Consider the following 20,189-nt stretch of genomic DNA (forward strand, 5'->3'; position numbering starts at 1 on the left):
AACGCATGTTAGGTCTAGGTTAGGCCTGGGATTTTCACTCATCAGACTCATACTTTCGCATTCTTCACATACTTGTTGAACGGATCCTGTGTTTTCTCTGGTTTGGATCACGTAGTAATATGGTACCACACTGAAACAGTCGATTAAACCTGGTTTCGATTAATATTTTTGAGGATTACGCATGTTAGGTCTGGGTTAGGTCTAGGATTTGCCCACATCAGGCTCATACTTTCGCACACTTCACATACTCGTTGAACAGATCCTGGGCTTTTTCTGGATTGCATCACGTAGTAATATGGTACCACACTGAAACAATCAATTAAACCTGGTTTGGATCAATATTTTAGAGGATAACGCATGTTAGGTCTAGGTTAGGTCTGGGATTTTCACTCATCAGACTCATACTTTCGCATTCTTCACATACTTGTTGAACGGATCCTGTGTTTTCTCTGGTTTGGATCACGTAGTAATATGGTACCACACTGAAACAGTCGATTAAACCTGGTTTCGATTAATATTTTTGAGGATTACGCATGTTAGGTCTGGGTTAGGTCTAGGATTTGCCCACATCAGGCTCATACTTTCGCACACTTCACATACTCGTTGAACAGATCCTGGGCTTTTTCTGGATTGCATCACGTAGTAATGAAGTACAACACTGAAACAGTCAATTAAACCTGGTTTCCAGGAATATTTTAGAGGACAACGCATGTTAGGTCTAGGTTAGGCCTGGGATTTGCCCTCATCAGGGTCATACTTTCGCAGTTCTAACATACATGTTGACCTGATCGAGGGTTTTTTCTGCTTTGGATCACGTAGTAAAGTAGTACCACACAGAAACAGTCCACTAAACCTGGTTTGGATCAATATTTTAGAGGATAACGCATGTTAGGTCTAGGTTAGCCCTGAGATTTTCACTCATCAGACTCATACTTTCGCATTCTTCACATACTTGTTGAACGGATCCTGGGTTTTTTCTGGTTTGGTTCAGGTAGTAATGTGGTACCACACTGAAACATTCAATTAAACCTGGTCTTGATAAATATTTTAGAGGATAACGCCTGTTAGGTTTGGGTTAGGTCTAGGATTTGCCCTCATCAGGCTCATACTTCCGCATATTTCTCATACTTCATGGCTAGATCCTGGGCTTTTTCTGGATTGCATCACGTAGTAATGAAGTACCACACTGAAACAGTCGATTAAACCTGGTTTCGATCAATATTTTAGAGGATAACGCAAGTTAGGTCTGGGATAGGTCTGGGATTTGCCCTCATCAGACTCATACTTTCGCAAACTTCACATACTCGTTGAACAGATCCAGGGTTATTTTCTGGTTTGGATCACGTAGTAATGTGGGACCACACTGAAACAATCAATTAAACCTGGTTTCCATCAATATTTTAGAGGACAACGCATGTTAGGTCTAGGATAGGCCTGGGATTTGCCCTCATCAGGGTCATACTTTCGCGGTTTTAACATACATGTTGACCTGAACGAGTGTTCTTTCTGCTTTGGATCACGTAGTAAAGTGGTACCACACTGAAGCAGACCATTAAACCTGGTTTGGTTCAATATTTTAGAGGATAACGCATGTTAGGTTTGGGTCAGGTCTAGGATTTGCCCTCATCAGGCTCATACTTTCGCATATTTCTCATACTTCATGGCTAGATCCTGGGCTGTTTCTGGATTGTATCACGTAGTAATGTGGTACCACGCTGAAACAGTCAATTAAACCTGGTTTCGATCAATATTTTAGAGGATAACGCAAGTTAGGTCTGGGATAGGTCTGGGATTCGCCCTCATCAGACTCATACTTTCGCATACTTCACATACTTGTTGAACGGATCCTGGGTTTTTTCTGGTTTGGATCACGTAGTAATGTGCTACCACACTGAAACATTCAATTAAACCTGGTCTTGATAAATATTTTAGAGGATAACGCATGTTAGGTTTGGGTTAGGTCTAGGATTTGCCCTCGTCAGGCTCATACTTTCGCATATTTCTCATACTTCATGGCTAGATCCTGGGCTGTTTCTGGATTGTATCACGTAGTAATGTGGTACCACGCTGAGACAGTGAATTAAACCTGATTTCGATCAATATTTTAGAGGATAACGCAAGTTAGGTCTGGGATAGGTCTGGGATTCGCCCTCATCAGGCTCATACTTTCGCATATTTCTCATACTTGATGGCTAGATCCTGGGCTTTTTCTGGATTGCATCACGTAGTAATGAAGTACAACACTGAAACAGTCAATTAAACCTGGTTTCCATCAATATTTTAGAGGACAACGCATGTTAGGTCTAGGTTAGGCCTGGGATTTGCCCTCATCAGGGTCATACTTTCGCAGTTTTAACATACATGTTGAGCTGAACGACTATTCTTTCTGCTTTGGATCACGTAGTAAAGTGGTACCACACTGAAGTAGACCATTAAACCCGGTTTGGATCAATATTTTAGAGGATAACGCATGTTAGGTTTGGGTCAGGTCTAGGATTTGCCCTCATCAGGCTCATACTTTCGCATACTTCACATACTTGTTGAACAGATCCTGGGTTTTTTTCTGGATTGGACCACGTAGTAAAGTGGTACCACACTGAAACAGTCCATTAAACCTTGTTTGGATCGATATTTTTGAGGATAACGCATGTTAGGTCTAGATTAGGCCGGGGATTTTCACTCATCAGACTCATACTTTCGCATACTTCACACACTTTTTGAACAGATCCTGGGTTTTTTTCTGGTTTGGACCACGTAGTAAAGTGGTACCACACTGAAACAGTCCATTAAACCTGGTTTGGATCGATATTTTTGAGGATAACGCATGTTAGGTCTAGGTTAGGCCGAGGAATTTCACTCATCAGACTCATACTTTCGCATTCTTCACATACTTGTTGAACGGATCCTGGGTTTTTTCTGGTTTGGATCACGCAGTAATGTGGTACCACACTGAAACATTCAATTAAATCTGGTCTTGATAAATATTTTAGAGGATAACGCATGTTAGGTTTAGGTTAGGTCTAGGATTTGCCCTCATCAGGCTCATACTTTCGCATATTTCTCATACTTCATGGCTAGATCCTGGGCTGTTTCTGGATTGTATCACGCAGTAATGTGGTACCACGCTGAGACAGTGAATTAAACCTGATTTCGATCAATATTTTAGAGGATAACGCAAGTTAGGTCTGGGATAGGTCTGGGATTCGCCCTCATCAGGCTCATACTTTCGCATATTTCTCATACTTGATGGCTAGATCCTGCGCTTTTTCTGGATTGCATCACGTAGTAATGAAGTACAACACTGAAACAGTCAATTAAACCTGGTTTCCATCAATATTTTAGAGGACAGCGCATGTTAGGTCTAGGTTAGGCCTGGGATTTGCCCTCATCAGGGTCATACTTTCGCAGTTTTAACATACATGTTGACCTGAACGAGTGTTCTTTCTGCTTTGGATCACGTAGTAAAGTGGTACCACACTGAAGAAGACCATTAAACCTGGTTTGGATCAATATTTTAGAGGATAACGCATGTTAGGTTTGGGTCAGGTCTAGGATTTGCCCTCATCAGGCTCATACTTTCGCATACTTCACATACTTGTTGAACAGATCCTGGGTTTTTTTCTGGTTTGGACCACGTAGTAAAGTGGTACCACACTGAAACAGACCATTAAACCTGGTTTGGATCGATATTTTTGAGGATAACGCATGTTTGGTCTAGGTTAGGCCGAGGATAATTCACTCATCAGACTCATACTTTCGCATACTTCACATACTTGTTGAACGGATCCTGGGTTTTTTCTGGTTTGGATCACGTAGCTATGTGTGGACCACACTGAAACAATCAATTAAACCTGGCCATGGTAAATATTTTAGAGGATAACGCATGTTAGGTCTGAGTTAGGTCTAGGATTTGCCCTCGTCAGGCTCATACTTTCGCATATTTCTCATACTCCATTGCTAGATCCTGGGCTATTTCTGGATTGGATCACGTAGTAATGTGGTACCACACTGAAACATTCAATTAAACCTGGTTTCCATCAATATCTTAGAGGACAACGCAAGTTAGGTCTGGGATAGGTCTGGGATTTGCCCTCATCAGGCTCATACTTTCGCGTTTTTCACATACTTGTTGAACGGATCCTGGGTTTTTTCTGGTTTGGATCACGTAGTAATGTGGGACCACACTAAAACAATCAATTAAACCTGGTCTTGATAAATATTTTAGAGGATAACGAATGTTAGGTCTGGGATAGGTTTGTGATTTGCCCTCATCAGACTCATACTTTCGCATTCTTCACTTAGTTGTTGAACAGATCCTGGGTTTTTTTCTGGTTTGGACCACGTAGTAAAGTGGTACCACACTGAAACAGTCCATTAAACCTGGTTTGGATCGATATTTTTGAGGATAACGCATGTTAGGTCTAGGTTAGGCCGAGGATTTTCACTCATCAGACTCATACTTTCGCATTCTTCACATAGTTGTTGAACGGATCCTGGGTTTTTTCTGGTTTGGATCACGTAGTAATGTGGTACCACACTGAAACAGTCAATTAAACCTGGTTTTGATCAATATTTTAGAGAATAATTCATGTTAGGCCTAGGTTAGGTCTGGGATTTGCTCTCATCAGGCTCATTCTTTCGCATATCTCTCATACTTGATGGCTAGATCCTTGGCTTTTTCTGGATTGCATCACGTAGTAATGAAGTACAACACTGAAACAGTCAATTAAACCTTGTTTCCATCAATATTTTAGAGGATAACGCAAGTTAGGTCTGGGATAGGTCTGGGATTCGCCCTCATCAGACTCATACTTTCGCATACTTCACATACTTGTTGAACAGATCCTGGGTTTTTTTCTGGTTTGGACCACGTAGTAATGTGGTACCACACTGAAACAGTCCATTAAACCTGGTTTGGATCGATATTTTAGAGGATAACGCATGTTAGGTCTAGGTTAGCCCTGGGATTTTCACTCATCAGACTCATACTTTCGCATTCTTCACTTACTTGTTGAACGGATCCTGGGTTTTTTCTGGTTTGGTTCACGTAGTAATGTGGTACCACACCGAAACATTCAATTAAACCTGGTCTTGATAAATATTTTAGAGGATAACGCATGTTAGGTTTGGGTTAGGTCTACGATTTGCCCTCATCAGGCTCATACTTTCGCGGTTTTCACATACTTGTTGAACGGATCCTGGGTTTTTTCTGGTTTGGATCACGTAGTAATGTGGGACCACACTAAAACAATCAATTAAACCTGGTCTTGATAAATATTTTAGAGGATAACGCATGTTAGGTCTGGGATAGGTCTGTGATTTGCCCTCATCAGACTCATACTTTCGCACACTTCACATACTCGTTGAACAAATCCTGGGTTATTTTCTGGTTTGGATCACATAGTAATGTGGTACCACACTGAAACAGTCGATTAAACCTGGTTTCCATCAATATCTTAGAGGACAACGCAAGTTAGGTCTGGGATAGGTCTGGGATTTGCCCTCATCAGGCTCATACTTTCGCGTTTTTCACATACTTGTTGAACAGATCCTGGGTTTTTTCTGCATTGGATCACGTAGTAGTGTGGTACCACACTGAAACAGTCCATTAAACCTGGTTTGGATCAATATTTTAGAGGATAACGCATGTCAGGTCTAGGTTAGGTCTGGGATTTTCACTCATCAGACTCATACTTTCGCATTCTTCACATATTTGTTGAACGGATCCTGGGTTTTTTCTGGTTTGGATCACGTAGTAATGTGGGACCACACTGAAACAATCAACTAAACCCGGTCTTGATAAATATTTTAGAGGATAACGCATGTTAGGTCTGGGATAGGTCTGGGATTTGCCCTCATCAGACTCATACTTTCGCACACTTCACATACCCGTTGAACAGATCCTGGGATATTTTCTGGTTTGGATCACATAGTAATGTGGTACCACACTTAAACAGTCGATTAAACCAGATTTCGATCAATATTTTTGAGGATAACGCATGTTAGGTCTAGGTTAGGCCGGGGTTTTTCACTCATCAGACTCATACTTTCGCATTCTTCACATACTTGTTGAACGGATCCTGGGTTTTTACTGGTTTGGATCACGTAGTTATGTGGGATCACTCTGAAACAATCAATTAAACCTGGTCATGATAAATATTTTAGAGGATAACGCATGCTAGGTCTGGGTTAGGTCTAGGATTTGCCCTCGTCAGGCTCATACTTTCGCATATTTCTCATACTTCATGGCTAGATCCTGGCCTATATCTGGTTTGGATCACGTAGTAATGTGGGACCACACTGAAACAATCAATTAAACCTGGTCATGAAAAATATTTTAGAGGATAACGCATGTTAGGTCTGGGTTAGGTCTAGGATTTGCCCTCAACTGGCTCATACTTTCGCATATTTCTCATACTTCATGGCTAGATCCTGGGCTGTTTCAGGATTTTATCACGTAGTAATGTGGTACCACACTGAAACAGTCAATTAAACCTGGTTTTGATCAATATTTTAGAGAATAATTCATGTTAGGTCTAGGTTAGGTCTGGGCTTTGCTCTCATCAGGCTCATACTTTCGCATATTTCTCATACTTGATGGCTAGATCCTGGGCTTTTTCTGCATTGCATCACGTAGTAATGAAGTACAACACTGAAACAGTCAATTAAACCTGGATTCCATCAATATGTTAGAGGACAACGCATGTTAGGTCTAGGCTATCCCTGGGATTTTCACTCATCAAACTCATACTTTCGCATTCTTCAAATACTTGTTGAACGGATCCTGGGTTTTTTTCTGGTTTGGATCACGTAGTAATGTGGGACCACACTGAAACAATCAATTAAACCTGGTCATGATAAATATTTTAGAGGATAACGCATGTTAGGTCTGGGTTAGGTCTAGGATTTGCCCTCAACTGGCTCATACTTTCGCATATTTCTCATACTTCATGGCTAGATCCTGGGCTGTTTCAGGATTTTATCACGTAGTAATGTGGTACCACACTGAAACAGTCAATTAAACCTGGTTTTGATCAATATTTTAGAGGATAACGCAAGTTAGGTCTGGGATAGGTCTGGGATTTGCCCTCATCAGGCTCATACTTTCGCGTTTTTCACATACTTGTTGAACAGATCCTGGGTTTTTTCTGGTTTGGGTCACGTAGTAATGTGGTACCACACTGAAACAGTCGATTAAACCAGGTTTCGATCAACATTTTTGAGGATAACGCATGTTAGGTCTAGGTTGGGCCTGGGATTTGCCCACATCAGGGTCATACTTTCGCAGTTTTAACATACATGTTGACCTGATCGAGGGTTTTTTCTGCTTTGGATCACGTAGTAAAGTGGTACCACACTGAAACAGTCCATTAAACCTGGTTTGGATCAATATTTTAGAGGATAACGCATGTTAGGTCTAGGTTAGCCCAGGGATTTTCACTCATCAGACTCATACTTTCGCATTCTTCACATACTTGTTGAACGGATCCTGGGTTTTTTCTGGTTTGGTTCACGTAGTAACGTGGTACCACACTGGAGCATTCAATTAAACCTGGTCTTGATAAATATTTTAGAGGATAACGCATGTCAGGTTTGGGTTAGGTCTAGGATTTGCCCTCAACAGGGTCATACTTTCGCATATTTCTCATACTTCATGGCTAGATCCTGGGCTGTTTCAGGATTGTATCGCGTAGTATTGTGGTACCACGCTGAAACAGTCAATTAAACCTGGTTTCGTTCAATATTTTAGAGGATAACGCAAGTTAGGTCTGGGATAGGTCTGGGATTTGCCCTCATCAGGATCATACTTTCGCGTTTTTCACATATTTGTTGAACAGATCCTCGGTTTTTTCCGGTTTGGGTCACGTAGTACTGTGGGACCACACTGAAACAATCAATTAAACCTGGTCTTGATAAATATTTTAGAGGATAACGCATGTTAGGTGTGGGTTAGGTCTAGGATTTGCCCTCGTCAGGCTCATACTTTCGCATATTTCTCATACTTCATGGCTAGATCCTGGCCTATATCTGGTTTGGATCACGTAGTAATGTGGGACCACACTGAAACAATCAATTAAACCTGGTCATGAAAAATATTTTAGAGGATATCGCATGTTAGGTCTGGGTTAGGTCTAGGAATTGCCCTCATCAGGCTCATTCTTTCGCATATTTCTTATACTTCATGGCTAGATCCTGGGCTATTTCTGGATTGGATCACGTAGTAATGTGGGACCACACTGAAACAGTCAATTAAACCCGGTTTCGATCAATATTTTAGAGACTAATTCATGTTAGGTCTAGGTTAGGACTAGGATTTGCCCTCGTCAGGCTCATACTTTCGCATATTTCTCATACTTCATGGCTAGATCCTGGGCTATTTCTGGATTGGATCACGTAGTAATGTGGGACCACACTGAAACAGTCAATTAAACCTGGTTTCGATTAATGTTTTAGAGAATAATTCTTGTTAGGTCCAGGTTAGGTCTAGGATTTGCCCTCGTCAGGCTCATACTTTCGCATATTTCTCATACTTCATGGCTAGATACTGGGCTATTTCTGGATGGATCACGTAGTAATGTGGTACCACACTGAAACAGTCAATTAAACCTGGTTTCCATCAATATTTTAGAGGACAACGCATGTTAGGTCTAGGTAAGGCCTGGGGTTTGCCCCCATCAGGGTCATACTTTCGCAGTTTTAATATACATGTTGACCTGATCGAGGGTTTTTTCTGCTTTGGATCACGTAGTAAAGTGGTACCACACTGAAACAGTCCATTAAACCTGGTTTGGATCAATATTTTAAAGGACAACGCATGTTAGGTCTAGGTTAGCCGTGGCATTTTCACTCATCAGACTCATACTTTCGCATTCTTCACATACTTGTTGAACAGATCCTGGGTTTTTTCTGGTTTGGATCACGTAGTAGTGTGGTACCACACTGAAACATACAATTAAACCTGGTTTCCATCAATATCTTAGAGGACAACGCAAGTTAGGTCTGGGATAGGTCTGGGATTTGCCCTCATCAGGCTCATACTTTCGCGTTTTTCACATACTTGTTGAACGGATCCTGGGTTTTTTCTGGTTTGGATCACGTAGTAATGTGGGACCACACTAAAACAATCAATTAAACCTGGTCTTGATAAATATTTTAGAGGATAACGCATGTTAGGTCTGGGATAGGTCTGGGATTTGCCCTCATCGGACTCATACTTTCGCACACTTCACATACTCGTTGAACAAATCCTGGGTTATTTTCTGGTTTGGATCACATAGTAATGTGGTACCACACTGAAACAGTCGATTAAACCTGGTTTCCATCAATATCTTAGAGGACAACGCAAGTTAGGTCTGGGATAGGTCTGGGATTTGCCCTCATCAGGCTCATACTTTCGCGTTTTTCACATACTTGTTGAACAGATCCTGGGTTTTTTCTGCATTGGATCACGTAGTAGTGTGGTACCACACTGAAACAGTCCATTAAACCCGGTTTGGATCAATATCTTAGAGGATAACGCATGTCAGGTCTAGGTTAGGTCTGGGATTTTCACTCATCAGACTCATACTTTCGCATTCTTCACATATTTGTTGAACGGATCCTGGGTTTTTTCTGGTTTGGATCACGTAGTAATGTGGGACCACACTGAAACAATCAACTAAACCCGGTCTTGATAAATATTTTAGAGGATAACGCATGTTAGGTCTGGGATAGGTCTGGGATTTGCCCTCATCAGACTCATACTTTCGCACACTTCACATACCCGTTGAACAGATCCTGGGATATTTTCTGGTTTGGATCACATAGTAATGTGGTGCCACTCTAAACAGTCGATTAAACCAGATTTCGATCTATATTTTTGAGGATAACGCATGTTAGGTCTAGGTTAGGCCGGGGTTTTTCACTCATCAGACTCATACTTTCGCATTCTTCACATACTTGTTGAACGGATCCTGGGATTTACTGGTTTGGATCACGTAGTTATGTGGGACCACACTGATACAATCAATTAAACCTGGTCATGATAAATATTTTAGAGGATAACGCATGCTAGGTCTGGGTTAGGTCTAGGATTTGCCCTCAACAGGCTCATACTTTCGCATATTTCTCATACTTCATGGCTAGATCTTGGGCTATTTCTGGATTGGATCACGTAGTAATGTGGTACCACACTGAAACAGTCATTAAACCTGGTTTGGATCAATATTTTAGAGGATAACGCATGTTAGGTCTAGGTTAGGTCTGGGATTTACACTCATCAGACTCATACTTTCGCATTCTTCACATACTTGTTGAACGGATCCTGGGTTTTTACTGGTTTGGATCACGTATTAATGTGGCACCACACTGAAACATTCAATTCAACCTGGTCTTGATAAATATTTTAGAGGATAACGCATGTTAGGTCTGGGTTAGGTCTAGGATTTGCCCTCAACTGGCTCATACTTTCGCACACTTCACATACCCGTTGAACAGATCCTGGGATATTTTCTGGTTTGGATCACATAGTAATGTGGTGCCACTCTAAACAGTCGATTAAACCAGATTTCGATCTATATTTTTGAGGATAACGCATGTTAGGTCTAGGTTAGGCCGGGGTTTTTCACTCATCAGACTCATACTTTCGCATTCTTCACATACTTGTTGAACGGATCCTGGGATTTACTGGTTTGGATCACGTAGTTATGTGGGACCACACTGATACAATCAATTAAACCTGGTCATGATAAATATTTTAGAGGATAACGCATGCTAGGTCTGGGTTAGGTCTAGGATTTGCCCTCATCAGGCTCATACTTTCGCATATTTCTCATACTTCATGGCTAGATCCTGGGCTGTTTCTGGATTGTATCACGCAGTAATGTGGTACCACGCTGAGACAGTGAATTAAACCTGATTTCGATCAATATTTTAGAGGATAACGCATGTTAGGTTTAGGTTAGGTCTAGGATTTGCCCTCATCAGGCTCATACTTTCGCATATTTCTCATACTTCATGGCTAGATCCTGGGCTGTTTCTGGATTGTATCACGCAGTAATGTGGTACCACGCTGAGACAGTGAATTAAACCTGATTTCGATCAATATTTTAGAGGATAACGCAAGTTAGGTCTGGGATAGGTCTGGGATTCGCCCTCATCAGGCTCATACTTTCGCATATTTCTCATACTTGATGGCTAGATCCTGCGCTTTTTCTGGATTGCATCACGTAGTAATGAAGTACAACACTGAAACAGTCAATTAAACCTGGTTTCCATCAATATTTTAGAGGACAGCGCATGTTAGGTCTAGGTTAGGCCTGGGATTTGCCCTCATCAGGGTCATACTTTCGCAGTTTTAACATACATGTTGACCTGAACGAGTGTTCTTTCTGCTTTGGATCACGTAGTAAAGTGGTACCACACTGAAGAAGACCATTAAACCTGGTTTGGATCAATATTTTAGAGGATAACGCATGTTAGGTTTGGGTCAGGTCTAGGATTTGCCCTCATCAGGCTCATACTTTCGCATACTTCACATACTTGTTGAACAGATCCTGGGTTTTTTTCTGGTTTGGACCACGTAGTAAAGTGGTACCACACTGAAACAGACCATTAAACCTGGTTTGGATCGATATTTTTGAGGATAACGCATGTTTGGTCTAGGTTAGGCCGAGGATAATTCACTCATCAGACTCATACTTTCGCATACTTCACATACTTGTTGAACGGATCCTGGGTTTTTTCTGGTTTGGATCACGTAGCTATGTGTGGACCACACTGAAACAATCAATTAAACCTGGCCATGGTAAATATTTTAGAGGATAACGCATGTTAGGTCTGAGTTAGGTCTAGGATTTGCCCTCGTCAGGCTCATACTTTCGCATATTTCTCATACTCCATTGCTAGATCCTGGGCTATTTCTGGATTGGATCACGTAGTAATGTGGTACCACACTGAAACATTCAATTAAACCTGGTTTCCATCAATATCTTAGAGGACAACGCAAGTTAGGTCTGGGATAGGTCTGGGATTTGCCCTCATCAGGCTCATACTTTCGCGTTTTTCACATACTTGTTGAACGGATCCTGGGTTTTTTCTGGTTTGGATCACGTAGTAATGTGGGACCACACTAAAACAATCAATTAAACCTGGTCTTGATAAATATTTTAGAGGATAACGAATGTTAGGTCTGGGATAGGTTTGTGATTTGCCCTCATCAGACTCATACTTTCGCATTCTTCACTTAGTTGTTGAACAGATCCTGGGTTTTTTTCTGGTTTGGACCACGTAGTAAAGTGGTACCACACTGAAACAGTCCATTAAACCTGGTTTGGATCGATATTTTTGAGGATAACGCATGTTAGGTCTAGGTTAGGCCGAGGATTTTCACTCATCAGACTCATACTTTCGCATTCTTCACATAGTTGTTGAACGGATCCTGGGTTTTTTCTGGTTTGGATCACGTAGTAATGTGGTACCACACTGAAACAGTCAATTAAACCTGGTTTTGATCAATATTTTAGAGAATAATTCATGTTAGGCCTAGGTTAGGTCTGGGATTTGCTCTCATCAGGCTCATTCTTTCGCATATCTCTCATACTTGATGGCTAGATCCTTGGCTTTTTCTGGATTGCATCACGTAGTAATGAAGTACAACACTGAAACAGTCAATTAAACCTTGTTTCCATCAATATTTTAGAGGATAACGCAAGTTAGGTCTGGGATAGGTCTGGGATTCGCCCTCATCAGACTCATACTTTCGCATACTTCACATACTTGTTGAACAGATCCTGGGTTTTTTTCTGGTTTGGACCACGTAGTAATGTGGTACCACACTGAAACAGTCCATTAAACCTGGTTTGGATCGATATTTTAGAGGATAACGCATGTTAGGTCTAGGTTAGCCCTGGGATTTTCACTCATCAGACTCATACTTTCGCATTCTTCACTTACTTGTTGAACGGATCCTGGGTTTTTTCTGGTTTGGTTCACGTAGTAATGTGGTACCACACCGAAACATTCAATTAAACCTGGTCTTGATAAATATTTTAGAGGATAACGCATGTTAGGTTTGGGTTAGGTCTACGATTTGCCCTCATCAGGCTCATACTTTCGCGGTTTTCACATACTTGTTGAACGGATCCTGGGTTTTTTCTGGTTTGGATCACGTAGTAATGTGGGACCACACTAAAACAATCAATTAAACCTGGTCTTGATAAATATTTTAGAGGATAACGCATGTTAGGTCTGGGATAGGTCTGTGATTTGCCCTCATCAGACTCATACTTTCGCACACTTCACATACTCGTTGAACAAATCCTGGGTTATTTTCTGGTTTGGATCACATAGTAATGTGGTACCACACTGAAACAGTCGATTAAACCTGGTTTCCATCAATATCTTAGAGGACAACGCAAGTTAGGTCTGGGATAGGTCTGGGATTTGCCCTCATCAGGCTCATACTTTCGCGTTTTTCACATACTTGTTGAACAGATCCTGGGTTTTTTCTGCATTGGATCACGTAGTAGTGTGGTACCACACTGAAACAGTCCATTAAACCTGGTTTGGATCAATATTTTAGAGGATAACGCATGTCAGGTCTAGGTTAGGTCTGGGATTTTCACTCATCAGACTCATACTTTCGCATTCTTCACATATTTGTTGAACGGATCCTGGGTTTTTTCTGGTTTGGATCACGTAGTAATGTGGGACCACACTGAAACAATCAACTAAACCCGGTCTTGATAAATATTTTAGAGGATAACGCATGTTAGGTCTGGGATAGGTCTGGGATTTGCCCTCATCAGACTCATACTTTCGCACACTTCACATACCCGTTGAACAGATCCTGGGATATTTTCTGGTTTGGATCACATAGTAATGTGGTACCACACTTAAACAGTCGATTAAACCAGATTTCGATCAATATTTTTGAGGATAACGCATGTTAGGTCTAGGTTAGGCCGGGGTTTTTCACTCATCAGACTCATACTTTCGCATTCTTCACATACTTGTTGAACGGATCCTGGGTTTTTACTGGTTTGGATCACGTAGTTATGTGGGATCACTCTGAAACAATCAATTAAACCTGGTCATGATAAATATTTTAGAGGATAACGCATGCTAGGTCTGGGTTAGGTCTAGGATTTGCCCTCGTCAGGCTCATACTTTCGCATATTTCTCATACTTCATGGCTAGATCCTGGCCTATATCTGGTTTGGATCACGTAGTAATGTGGGACCACACTGAAACAATCAATTAAACCTGGTCATGAAAAATATTTTAGAGGATAACGCATGTTAGGTCTGGGTTAGGTCTAGGATTTGCCCTCAACTGGCTCATACTTTCGCATATTTCTCATACTTCATGGCTAGATCCTGGGCTGTTTCAGGATTTTATCACGTAGTAATGTGGTACCACACTGAAACAGTCAATTAAACCTGGTTTTGATCAATATTTTAGAGAATAATTCATGTTAGGTCTAGGTTAGGTCTGGGCTTTGCTCTCATCAGGCTCATACTTTCGCATATTTCTCATACTTGATGGCTAGATCCTGGGCTTTTTCTGCATTGCATCACGTAGTAATGAAGTACAACACTGAAACAGTCAATTAAACCTGGATTCCATCAATATGTTAGAGGACAACGCATGTTAGGTCTAGGCTATCCCTGGGATTTTCACTCATCAAACTCATACTTTCGCATTCTTCAAATACTTGTTGAACGGATCCTGGGTTTTTTTCTGGTTTGGATCACGTAGTAATGTGGGACCACACTGAAACAATCAATTAAACCTGGTCATGATAAATATTTTAGAGGATAACGCATGTTAGGTCTGGGTTAGGTCTAGGATTTGCCCTCAACTGGCTCATACTTTCGCATATTTCTCATACTTCATGGCTAGATCCTGGGCTGTTTCAGGATTTTATCACGTAGTAATGTGGTACCACACTGAAACAGTCAATTAAACCTGGTTTTGATCAATATTTTAGAGGATAACGCAAGTTAGGTCTGGGATAGGTCTGGGATTTGCCCTCATCAGGCTCATACTTTCGCGTTTTTCACATACTTGTTGAACAGATCCTGGGTTTTTTCTGGTTTGGGTCACGTAGTAATGTGGTACCACACTGAAACAGTCGATTAAACCAGGTTTCGATCAACATTTTTGAGGATAACGCATGTTAGGTCTAGGTTGGGCCTGGGATTTGCCCACATCAGGGTCATACTTTCGCAGTTTTAACATACATGTTGACCTGATCGAGGGTTTTTTCTGCTTTGGATCACGTAGTAAAGTGGTACCACACTGAAACAGTCCATTAAACCAGGTTTGGATCAATATTTTAGAGGATAACGCATGTTAGGTCTAGGTTAGCCCAGGGATTTTCACTCATCAGACTCATACTTTCGCATTCTTCACATACTTGTTGAACGGATCCTGGGTTTTTTCTGGTTTGGTTCACGTAGTAACGTGGTACCACACTGGAGCATTCAATTAAACCTGGTCTTGATAAATATTTTAGAGGATAACGCATGTCAGGTTTGGGTTAGGTCTAGGATTTGCCCTCAACAGGGTCATACTTTCGCATATTTCTCATACTTCATGGCTAGATCCTGGGCTGTTTCAGGATTGTATCACGTAGTATTGTGGTACCACGCTGAAACAGTCAATTAAACCTGGTTTCGTTCAATATTTTAGAGGATAACGCAAGTTAGGTCTGGGATAGGTCTGGGATTTGCCCTCATCAGGATCATACTTTCGCGTTTTTCACATATTTGTTGAACAGATCCTCGGTTTTTTCCGGTTTGGGTCACGTAGTAATGTGGGACCACACTGAAACAATCAATTAAACCTGGTCTTGATAAATATTTTAGAGGATAACGCATGTTAGGTGTGGGTTAGGTCTAGGATTTGCCCTCGTCAGGCTCATACTTTCGCATATTTCTCATACTTCATGGCTAGATACTGGGCTATTTCTGGATGGATCACGTAGTAATGTGGTACCACACTGAAACAGTCAATTAAACCTGGTTTCCATCAATATTTTAGAGGACAACGCATGTTAGGTCTAGGTAAGGCCTGGGGTTTGCCCCCATCAGTGTCATACTTTCGCAGTTTTAACATACATGTTGACCTGATCGAGGGTTTTTTCTGCTTTGGATCACGTAGTAAAGTGGTACCACACTGAAACAGTCCATTAAACCTGGTTTGGATCAATATTTTAAAGGACAACGCATGTTAGGTCTAGGTTAGCCGTGGCATTTTCACTCATCAGACTCATACTTTCGCATTCTTCACATACTTGTTGAACAGATCCTGGGTTTTTTCTGGTTTGGATCACGTAGTAGTGTGGTACCACACTGAAACAGTCCATTAAACCTGGTTTGGATCAATGTTTTAGAGGATAACCCATGATAGGTCTAGGTTAGGTCTGGGATCTTCACTCATCAGACTCATACTTTCGCATTCTTCACGTACTTGTTGAACGGATCCTGGGGTTTTTCTGGGTTGGATCACGTAGTAATGTGGGACCACACTGAAACAATCAATTAAACCTGGTCTTGATAAATATTTTAGAGGATAACGCATGTTAGGTCTGGGATAGGTCTGGGATTTGCCCTCATCGGACTCATACTTTCGCACACTTCACATACTCGTTGAACAGATCCTGGGTTATTTTCTGGTTTGGATCACGTAGTAGTGTGGTACCACTCTGAAACAGTCCATTAAACCTGGTTTGGATCAATATTTTAGAGGATAACGCATGTTAGGTCTAGGTTAGCCCTGTGATTTTCACACATCAGACTCATACTTTCGCATTCTTCACATGCTTGTTGAACGGATCCTGGGTTTTTTCTGGTTTGGTTCACGTAGTAATGTGGTACCACACTGAAACATTCAATTAAACCTGGTCTTGATAAATATTTTAGAGGATAACGCATGTTAGGTTTGGGTTAGGTCTAGGATTTGCCCTCATCAGGCTCATACTTTCGCATATTTCTCATACTTCATGGCTAGATCCTGGGCTGTTACTGGATTGTATCACGTAGTAATGTGGTACCACGCAGAAACAGTCTATCAAACCTGGTTGCGATCAATATTTTAGAGGATGACGCATCTTAGGTCTGGGTTAGGTCGAGGATTTGCCCTCATCGGGCTCATTCTTTCGGATATTTCTCATACTTGATGGCTAGATCCTGGGCTTTTTCTGGATTGTATCACGTAGTAATGTGGTACCACACTAAAACAGTCAATTAAACCTGGTTTCGATCAATATTTTAGAGGATAACGCAAATTAGGTCTGGGATAGGTCCAGGATGTGCCCTCATCAGGCTCATTCTTTCGCATATTTCTCATACTTGATGGCTAGATCCTGGGCTTTTTCTGGATTGCATCACGTAGTAGTGTGGTACCACACTGAAACAGTCGATTAAACCAGGTTTCGATCAATATTTTTGGGGATAACGCATGTTAGGTCTAGGTTAGGCCTGGGATTTTCACTCATCAGACTCATACTATCGCGTTTTTCACATACTTGTTGAACAGATCCTGGGTTTTTTCTGCTTTGGATCACGTAGTAAAGTGGTACCACAGTGAAACAGACCACTAAACCTGGTTTGGATCAATATTTTAGAGGATAACGCATGTTAGGTCAAGGTTAGCCCTGAGATTTTCACACATCAGACTCATACTTTCGAATTCTTCACATACTTGTTGAACGGATCCTGGGTTTCTTCTGGTTTGGATCACGTAGTAATGTGGGACCACACTGAAACAATCAATTAAACCAGGTCTTGATAAATATTTTAGAGGATAACGCATGTTAGGTCTGGGTTAGGTTTAGGATTTGCCCTCATCAGGCTCATACTTTCGCATATTTCTCATATTTCATGGCTAGATCCTGGGCTATTTCTTGATTGGATCACGTAGTAATGTGGTACCACACTGAAACAGTCGATTAAACCTGGTTTCGATCAATATTTTAGAGGATAACGCAAGATAGGTCTGGGATTGGTCTGGGATTTGCCCTCATCAGACGCATACTTTCGCGTTTTTCACATACTTGTTGAACAGATCCTGGGCTATTTCTGGATTGGATCATGTAGTAATGTGGTACCACCCTGAAACAGTCAATCAAACCTGGTTTCGATCAATATTTTAGAGGATAACGCAAGTTAGGTCTGGGTTAGGTCTGGGATTTGCCCTCATCAGGCTCATACTATCGCGTTTTTCACATACTCGTTGAACAGATCCTGGGTTATTTTCTGGTTTGAATCACACAGTAATGTGGTACCACACTGAAACAGTCGATTAAACCAGGTTTCGATCAATATTTTTACGATTAACGCATGTTAGGTCTAGGTTAGGCCTGGGATTTTCACTCATCAGACTCATACTTTCGCATTCTTCACATAGTTGTTGACAAGATCCAGGGTTTTTTCTGGTTTGGTTCACGTAGTAATGTGGTACCACACTGAAACAATCAATTAAACCAGGTCTTGATAAATATTTTGGAGGATAACGCATGTTAAGTCTAGGTTGGCCCTGAGATTTTCACTCATCACACTCATACTTTCGCATTCTTCACATACTTGTTGAACGGATCCAGGGTTTTTTCTGGTTTGTATCACGTAGTAATGTGGGACCACACTGAAACAATCAATTAAACCAGGTCTTGATAAATATTTTAGAGGATAACGCATGTTAGGTCTGGGTTAGGTCTAGGATTTGCCCTCATCAGGCTCATTCTTTCGCATATTTCTCATACTTGATGGCTTGATCCTGGGCTTTTTCTGGATTGCATCACGTAGTAATGAAGTACAACACAGAAACAGTCAATAAAACCTGGTTTCCATCCATATCTTAGAGGACAACGCAAGTTAGGTCTGGGTTAGGCCTGGGATTTGCCCTCATCAGACTCATACTTTCGCATTCTTCACATACTTGTTGAACGGATCCAGGGTTTTTTCTGGTTTGTATCACGTAGTAATGTGGGACCACACTGAAACAATCAATTAAACCTGGTCTTGATAAATATTTTAGAGGATAACGCATGTTAGGTCTGGGATAGGTCTGGGATTTGCCCTCATCAGGCTCATACTTTCGCATTCTTCACATACTTGTTGAACGGATCCTGGGTTTTTTCTGGTTTGGATCACGTAGTAATGTGGGACCACACTGAAACAATCAATTAAACCTGGTCTTGATAAATATTTTAGAGGATAACGCATGTTTTGTCTGGGTTAGGTCTAGGATTTGCCCTCGTCAGGCTCATACTTTCGCATATTTCTCATACTTCATGGCTAGATCCTCGGCTATTTCTGGATTGGATCACGTAGTAATGTGGTACCACACTGAAACAGTCAAATAAACCTGGTTTCGATCAATATTTTAGAGGATAGCGCAAGTTAGGTCTGGGATAGGTCTGGGATTCGCCCTCATCAGGCTCATACTTTCGCGTTCTTCACATACGTGTTGAACTGATCCTGGGTTTTTTCTGGATTGCATCACGTAGTAATGAAGTACAACACTGAAACAGTCAATTAAACCTGGTTTCCATCAATATTTTGGAGGACAACGCATGTCAGGTCTGGGTTACGCCTGGGATTTGCCCTCATCAGGGTCATACTTTCGCAGTTTTAACAGACATGTTGACCTGATCGAGGGTTTTTCTGCTTTGGATCACGTAGTAAAGTGGTACCACACTGAAACAGTCCATTAAACCTGGTTTGGATCATTATTTTGGAGGATAACGCATGTTAGGTCTAGGTCAGGCCTGGGATTTTCACTCATCAGACTCATACATTCGCATTCTTCACATACTTGTTGAACGGATCCTGGGTTTTTTCTGGTTTGGATCACGTAGAAATGTGGGACCACACTGAAACAATCAATTAAACCTGGTCTTGATAAATATTTTAGAGGATAACGCATGTTAGGTCTGGGTTAGGTCTAGGATTTGCCCTCATCAGGCTCATACTTTCGCATATTTCTCATACTTCATGGCTAGATCCTGGCCTGTTTCTGGATTGTATCACGTAGTAATGTGGTACCACGCTGAAACAGTCAACTAAACCTTGTTTCGATCAATATTTTAGAGGATAACGCAAGTTAGGTCTGGGATAGGTTTGGGATTCGCCCTCATCAGGCTCATACTTTCGCGTTTTTCACATACTTGTTGAACTGATCCTGGGTTTTTTCTGGTTTGGATC

Source organism: Colletes latitarsis, chromosome 3 (genome assembly GCF_051014445.1).
Source record: "Colletes latitarsis isolate SP2378_abdomen chromosome 3, iyColLati1, whole genome shotgun sequence".
Classification (NCBI taxonomy): domain Eukaryota; kingdom Metazoa; phylum Arthropoda; class Insecta; order Hymenoptera; family Colletidae; genus Colletes; species Colletes latitarsis.